The following is a 9,196-nucleotide window of genomic DNA, read 5'->3' on the forward strand; positions in this document are numbered from 1 at the left end:
ATGATTGAAAAGGCTGATTTCATTCAAAAGAAGAATATTTCATTTGATGCTAGAGATGTAACATAAATGAATAGAACTAGAACTCCTCCTAGGAAAATTAAAAGTAATACATATGAGAATCAAAATCTTTTAGCTATTAGTCCAGTTAGAAGACAAATTTGCATTGTTTGGATTAATAGTACATATTAGTCTCATTGCTAATGGATGATTTATTGACGTGATAACGTCTTATAATTCGATTTAACAGGCTGCACGCACGAAAAAATGTGTCGTTACCTTGCTCATTAGTGTTACCTTGCTCATATTAGTGTTACCTTGCTCATATGTAGTTACCTTGCTCATTGCATTGAATGAACTGCAAGCGAAAGCGCGGAAGGAACGACAAAGCAAACAAAGCAAACGAACGGCAACGTTCGACATCTTGCTCTCCCCTACTTAAGTGATTCACGTAATATATATTATTTGTATTGGCATATGCCTTCTTATTGATTATTATTAATTTGATTCACTTGAAGAATTTAAAATAAAACCAAGTTTGTTAATAATACCTGTTGTTTTAATGTTATTATTATTATTTTTTTTATTATATATGAAGGAAAAAATGTATGGTAATATTTACCATATACTTTATAAGATATGTTGTCTATACTAATATTATAAAGAGGAAAACTTTGTTTGTTTGGAATGAATAGGCTCAAAAGCTACTGCACCGATTTTAAAAATTCTTTCACCGTTCGAAAGCTACGTATGTACAATATGGATATCAAATTGAAGCTGTTGGTGAATGCTTTAGTACAGAGTATTTTTCATGCCGCTCCGTGACTGGGGTCTCGAGATATAGGTCAAAACGTGGACCCGGGTAACCTTTGGTTGTGTATGTACAATATGGGTATCAAATGAAAGCTGTTGATAAGTGCTTTAATACGGGGTAATTTCCATACCTATTGATGACTAGGGTCTGGAAATATATGCCAAAACGTAGACCCGCCGTGTCTTTGCACCGAATTAAACCAAACTTACACACATTGTTAAGGAGGTATTGAAGATGGTTTCCGTATAGTTTGGATACCTATTTGTAGATAGGGTCTCGAGATATAGGTCAAAACATGGACCCGGGTAACCTTCGGACGTGTATGTACAATATGGGTATCAAATGAAAGCTGTTTTAATACGGGGTAATTTCCATACCTATTGATGACTAGGGTCTGGAAATATATGCCAAAACGTAGACCCGCCGTGTCTTTGCACCGAATTAAACCAAACTTACACACATTGTTAAGGAGGTATTGAAGATGATTTCCGTATAGTTTAAATACCTATTGGTAGATAGGGTCTCGAGATATAGGTCAAAACGTGGACCCGGGTAACCTTCGGACGTGTATGTACGATATGGGTATCAAATGGAAGCTGTTGGTGAATGCTTTAGTTCAGAGTATTTCCATCCGCTCCGTGACTAGGATCTCGAGATAGAGGCCAAAACGTGGACCCTAGAATGTGTTTGTACAATATGGATATCAAATGAAAGCTGTTGATAAGTGCTTTAATACGGGGTAATTTTCATACCTATTGATGACTAGGGTCTCGAAATATATGCCAGAACGTGGACCCGCCGTGTCTTTGAACCGAATTAAACCAAACTTACCCACATTGTTAAGTAGGTATTGAAGATGATTTCCGTATAGTTTGAATACCTATTGGTAGATAGGGTCTCGAGATATAGGTCAAAACGTGGACCCGGGTAACCTTCGGACGTGTATGTACAATATGGGTATCAAATGAAAGCTGTTGGTGAATGCTTTATGATATGTTATGTTATGTTATGTGATGCTATGTTATGTTATCTTATGTTATGTGATGTTATGTTATGTTATGTTATGTTATGTTATGTTATGTTATGTTATGTTATGTTATGTTATGTTATGTTATGTTATGTTATGTTATGTTATGTTATGTTATGTTATGTTATGTTATGTTATGTTATGTTATGTTATGTTATGTTATGTTATGTTATGTTATGTTATGTTATGTTATGTTATGTTATGTTATGTTATGTTATGTTATGTTATGTTATGTTATGTTATGTTATGTTATGTTATGTTATGTTATGTTATGTTATGTTATGTTATGTTATGTTATGTTATGTTATGTTATGTTATGTTATGTTATGTTATGTTATGTTATGTTATGTTATGTTATGTTATGTTATGTTATGTTATGTTATGTTATGTTATGTTATGTTATGTTATGTTATGTTATGTTATGTTATGTTATGTTATGTTATGTTATGTTATGTTATGTTATGTTATGTTATGTTATGTTATGTTATGTTATGTTATGTTATGTTATGTTATGTTATGTTATGTTATGTTATGTTATGTTATGTTATGTTATGTTATGTTATGTTATGTTATGTTATGTTATGTTATGTTATGTTATGTTATGTTATGTTATGTTATGTTATGTTATGTTATGTTATGTTATGTTATGTTATGTTATGTTATGTTATGTTATGTTATGTTATGTTATGTTATGTTATGTTATGTTATGTTATGTTATGTTATGTTATGTTATGTTATGTTATGTTATGTTATGTTATGTTATGTTATGTTATGTTATGTTATGTTATGTTATGTTATGTTATGTTATGTTATGTTATGTTATGTTATGTTATGATATGTTATGTTATGTTATGTTATGTTGTGTTATGTTATGTTATGTTATGTTATGTTATGTTGTGTTATGTTATGTTATGTTAAGTTATGTTATGTTATGTTGTGTTATGTTATGTTATGTTATGTTATGTTATGTTATGTTAAAGTATATTATGTTATGTTAATGTTAACTCATTCTCTATATCCAAACAAAATATCTATCAAACAAATAAAATTAAAATTTTCTTCTGAAAAATGCAACCATTCAATCAGTATTTTCTTATGACGTTATCACGTTAAACTATCTTCAGTAAACCGACTTTACAGACAACCTCTTTTTTTTGAATAAAAATAAGACTAGAAATTAATGTTTTAGAATATAGAATTAATTGTATATTATAATATCAGGAGGTAGTTTATTTAAAATGTTAATCTTGGGGAATAATGATAAGGCTATTTCTTTTCTCTTCAAGCTTTAAAAGATTAATTCTTATTTTTTTATTAAAACTAATGTTAATATTATTATATTGGGGATAACCTTGTTTTTTTAATTTTAATAGGAGTATTTGTTTTTGTTTTTAATCGTAAACATTATTGTCTATACTTTTCAGATTAGAATATATTGTTCTAAGTTTTTATTATTTATTTATTTAAATTTAATTGATTTTAGAAGGGGCTTTAGGACATTTTATTTTAGTATCTATTATTTGATATCATGGATATGATTATTTTGAATCATTTAATGTATTACAATGTTAAAATTATTTTTTGTAATAATTTTTATTATACCTTTTTGTTTTATTATAAATTCATTTTCAGCGGTTCAAAGTTTATTATTTTTGGTGAGATTTATTTTTTTTAGGTAATTATTCTACTAATTATTTTGTAAATATTTCTTATTTTTTGGGGTTTGATTTTATTTCTTATAGATTAATTTTGTTAAGTTTCTGAATTTGTACTCTTATAATTACTTCTAGTGAATATATTAACAAATATAATAATTATGGAATTTTTTTTAAATTAATGTATTAGTTTTATTGTTGTGTTTAGTTTTAACTTTTGGTAAAATGAATTTATTTATATTTTTGAATAGAATAAATTTATCTTATATTTGATTTTGGGGTGGGGGTATTAACCTGAACGTTTACAAGCTGGAATTTATCTTTTATTTTATATTTTATTACTTTCTTTGCCCATATTAGTAGGAAATTTTTATTTTTATATAGTACTTTAATAACATTAAATTATTAATTTTCTTTTGATAACTTACCCGTATGTTAATTGTTATGATTTAATATATTTATCTTTAATTTTAGCTTTTTTAGTAAGAATACCTATATTTTAAGTTCATTTATGACTACAAAGGCTCATGTAGAAGCACTTGTTTCTGGTTCTATAATTTTAGCTGGAGTGATATTAAAATTAGGGGGTTATGGGTTATTTCGAGTTTTTTTCCTTTTTACAAGTGAGTGGTATAAACTATAGCTATATTTGAATTAGAATTAGATTGATTGGGGGTGTTTTAATTAGTTTAGTTTGCTTACGGCAAACTGATTTAAAGACTTTTATTGCTTATTCTTCTGTTGCTCATATAAAAATTGTTTTGGGAGGTCTTATGACTTTAAGATATTTAGGATTTTGTGGTTCTTATACATTAATAATTGCTCATGGATTATGTTCTTCTGGACTTTTTTGTTTAGTGAATATTACATATGAACGTTTAGGAAGTCGACGTTTATTAATTAAAGGGTTTATTAAATTGTATACCTTCTATAACGGTGTGATGTTTTTTATTAAGAGCTTGTAATATAGCTGCCCCACCTTCTTTAATTATTCATTTAGAGGAGGTTAAATTCGAGAATATTTTTTATTATTTCTACTTTGAATTTGTATACTTTGACTGGTGTCAATGATATGATTTTCAATCATTTTAAATCGTGAGAAAGTCTTTAGCTATTTGTAGAATTAGATTTTTAATTTAAATTTTATTTAGAATTAATTAATAATAATATTTATTGAATGAGAAGTATTTAGATTTAATTCATGTACAATTATTATAACTTTTTTATTTGAGTGAATAAGTTTATTATTTATGTCTTTTGTTTTATTTATTTCTTCTTTAGTTATTTATTTTAGAAAGGAATATATAGGAGAAGATTTAATTATTATTTTATTATATTAGGTCTTATATTCGTTTTGTCGATGATATTACTAATTATTAGTCCTAGTTTAAGTATAATTTTGTTACGATGGGATGGGTTAGGGTTAGTTTCTTATTGTTTAGTAATTTATTTTCAAAATGTAAAATCTTATAATGCTGGTATATTAACTGCTCTATCAAATCGAATTAGTGATGTTGCTTTTTTATTAGCTATTGCTTGAATACTAAATTATGGAAAGTGAAATTATGTTTTTTATTTGGAAATAATAAATAATATAATTGTAATAGAAATTATTGGAGGATTAATTATACTAGCTGCGATGACTAAAAGAGCACAAAAGTTGTTTTTCATCTTGGTTATCTGCTGCAATAGAAGCTCCTACTTCTGTTTCTGCTTTAGTTCATTCTTCTACTCTTGTTACTGCTGGAATTTATTTTTTAATTCGATTTAATGTTTTATTATGTAATTCTTGAATAGGCCAAGTTTTACTTTTGTTATCTGCGTTGACTATATTTATAGCTGAATTAGGGGCTAATTTTGAATTTGATTTACAAAAAATTATTACTCTATCTACTTTAAGTCAGTTGGGTTTAATAATAAGAATTTTATCTACAGGGTTTTATAAATTGGCTTTTTTTCATTTGTTGAGCCATGATTTATTTAAAGCATTATTACTTATGTGTGCTGGGGCTATTATTCATAATATAAATAATTCTCAAGATATTCGACTGTTAGGAGGATTAGGAATTTACATACCTACCTTTAACTTCTGGTTGTTTTAATGTTGCTAATTTATTTAGCTTTATGTGGAATACCTTTTTTAGCTGGATTTTATTCTAAAGATTTAATTTTAGAAATTGTTATGTTAATATATTTTCTTTTTTTCTTTATTTTTTTTTTCTTCTGGACTAACAGTATGTTAATCCAGACGTTTAGTTTATCAGTCTATAATTGGTGAATTGAATTGTGGTTCTTTAAATATATTAAGAGATGAAGGATGAGTAATATCAGAGAATGTTAATGCAATGAGAAGGTGCAAATGTTACTGTAAGCTTTTTTTAGTACAATTGAGATCTGAAAGATTTGTAATAAGGTCATTTAGCACACCGAGTTTATAGACACCTCACTGACTTTTGCCCACACAGAAATTAGAAACACCACACATCTTTCACCTCAATACACAACACATTTCTCACCTCGACATTAAACCAATTAAATTTGTACTATTTTCGTATTTTTGAAATAATAAGCGAATACGTAAAATTTATTACATAATTTTTTTTTTTCAATTACATTAACCCCTTAGCCTACACGATATCTACCAATTGCGCGAGCTATAATACGCAAGAAATTCGTTCGCGCGCCGTGCCATTCAACTGTTCAGCCGTGTACCCCAACTGGCGCAAAGTGTATACTTTTCGTAACATATATATTTCAATGCAACGAAAGGAATTGTGAAATAATAAACAATGTTTAGGTACAAATAGTAATTTTAAGATGTCTAGGAAGTAATCATAATCAATTGATCACAAAGTCTTTACCACGAGTCAGACTCGTTGTTTTCGCTTATGGCACAAATTCTTTACCACGAGTCAGACTCGTGGCTATAGGCTAAAGGGTTAAAAAAAAAAAAACGATTTTAAAAAATAAAATTTATAAAAAAAAGTTTGCACCGGGAATTGAACTCGAGTCTAACATGTGGCGAGGAAAAATAGGCGGTGCGTTTATTTCTTCGACTGCTTACTTTTTTACCATTTTGTTACTTTTGAAATGATAAGCGGATACATAAAATTTATTAAAAATTTTTTTACGATTACATTAAAAAAAAAATTTAAAAACGAAAAAAAAAAATTTGCACCGAGAATTGATAGCGAGTCACGTGGGGAGGATAAATACATTAAACTAATTAAATTTTTACTATTTTCGTATTTTTTGAAATAATAAGCGAATACGTAAAATTTATTACATAATTTTTTTTAATTACATAAAAAAAAAACGAATTTAAAAAAAAAAAATTAATAAAAAAAGGTTTGCACTGGGAATTGAAATCGAGTCTAACATGTGGCGAGGAAAAATAGGCGGTGCATTTATTTCTTCGACTGCTTATTTTTTTACCATTTTGTTACTTTTGAAATGATAAGCGGATACATAAAATTTATTAAAAATTTTTTACGATTACATTAAAAAAAAACACATTAAAAAAAAAAAAAAAATTGGCGCCGAGAATTGATGCCGAGTCACATGGGGAGAATAAATACGCAGTGCGTTTATTTCTGCGCCTGCGTTGTGAACCAAGGTTTTGTGCATGCGCGCGACGCGAATTAATTTTAATAAAGTTCTGAAAGTAATTCATGAAGTTTTTCATTACATACATTCATAAATGAAGGTATACTCTATATGTACATAAATGATGGTATATGACAATATTCATACATAATATGTATGTACACGTCAATAGGAGGTATTTGCATTAAGAAAAAAAAAGGTTTAAGATAAATCAACACTTATTTTATATTGTATGTCAATTTATAGTTTATGTATTCGACAGCATTTACATACATATGTAGGTATGTACATTTGTATATGAAAAACAATAATGCACAAGCGCAAGAACATCATCTTCCTTTCATACATATGTACATATGCATGTATGCCCAAATAACCTTGACTTATGTATGTACACAAGTCACAGCACATCACATTCTTACAAGACAAATACACATACGCACTAGCGAGTTTCTTCCTAACAAGTGCAAAAACAATTCTGCTCTATGTATGTATTATGTCCTAGCATATATACATACATATATACCTACTTGCCTTCTAAACTTCCTACAAAATAATTGTATTCATATGTTACTACATCCATGCACGTTCATACATTCATGCATACAAATATGCGCAAGCACAGCGCTCCCTTCTTGCTTCCGTGCACTTTTGTCTTTCAGTCGATATTCCTAATATTGTACTTACAAAAACACAATATGTACTTTGATAGACGCAAAAGCAACAGCAAGCGCAACGCGATGACCGTTTTGCCACCACACATTCTAAAATGTTCTAGAACACAACAAAAACACATACCTCACTTGCGCATGTCGCCCAAAGCTAAAATCTAAGCCTGGCGACTACAAAAATAAAATACATTCGTAGACGCAGTCGCAGCGGCCATGATTCTATCAGCGACTGCGCTGAACAATTTAGAAGAAAAACAAAAAGTTCATTCATAAGTTAGAGCTCATATTTCAATTTCATTCATAAAACGAGCCGCCCATATGCCAATTTTCGCGACCGTTCGAAAATAGTCAATATTGGAATATTTCGCGTGGAATTATTTGCCAATATTTGATAAATCTTAAATTTTTGTCATGTCGAGTGGCCGCGGCTCCGTACGTATGTATGCACCCTTATATGTATGTAAATATGTCTTCTAACTGTGGGACAGTCGAGAGTTAATGCGACTTCCAGCGAATCACACATTGCTGTCCGCAAAGCCGCAAGTATGTACCTTATGATCAGAAAGTACCGGGAATGTTTAAATTAAACAAAACAGAGTTAAATTTAAGGCAAATTTATATTATCTTCTTCAAAATATGACCCGTCTGAAGCAACACACATGTGCCAACGTTTAACCCAGTCCTCCAAACACCCCCGGCAGGCCGATTTGTATTCTCTTTGATCAGTGCGATGGCGCGTTATCATCATGCAAAATCTGAGAATTGTTTGCTCACATTTCCGGCGGTTTGCAACACACAGCATCTCTCTAAGGTTTCAAAACGGATAAATAATATTCTCTATTGACTGTCTGGCCCGATGGAAGGTACTCATGGTGGACTATGCCTTGGCAATCGAAGGAAGCAGTCAACATCACCTTCCCGGTTCTTTTTGCTCATAGGGTATACATATCCCATGTGTCAAGTGTGCGCAGAAGCTTGTGTTCTGGGTTTGTTAGAATGGTGGTAGTTTGTACATATATTTAAACACATATGTGAGTATGCGCGTTAGGCTTCCTGGATGGATATTAGAATATTTTCTCATCAATATGTGTATGTAAGTAGTTCAGATTTGACTGAAGAAATTAAATATAGGAATGCATATTCATATGATTGACTTTATGGCTGTTTTACATATAAATCAATTCAAATGAATAATGTTATATAGAAAATAAATTTCTAAATAACTGGTATTAGAAAAACCTGAATACACTATTTTAAATCAATTTCAATTAAACCAAATATAAAAAATGAAATAAAAATATCGAATAAAAAACTGTGCACAGGATTTGAACCTGAGTCAAACATGAGACGATGTACTGCATATACGACACGTCTTTCACGATTGCGCTAATCTACAATTATTAATGATCTTTTCTAAATCACTCAT

At 29.4% G+C, this 9,196-nt stretch overlaps 1 pseudogene; it reads left to right on the forward strand.

The window, feature by feature from the left end:
• LOC129250169 (NADH-ubiquinone oxidoreductase chain 5-like) lies at positions 1–5,696 on the forward strand (annotated as a pseudogene).
• The last annotated feature ends 3,500 nt before the right edge of the window (positions 5,697–9,196 follow it).

The sequence above is a fragment of the Anastrepha obliqua genome, chromosome 6 (assembly GCF_027943255.1).
Source record: "Anastrepha obliqua isolate idAnaObli1 chromosome 6, idAnaObli1_1.0, whole genome shotgun sequence".
Classification (NCBI taxonomy): domain Eukaryota; kingdom Metazoa; phylum Arthropoda; class Insecta; order Diptera; family Tephritidae; genus Anastrepha; species Anastrepha obliqua.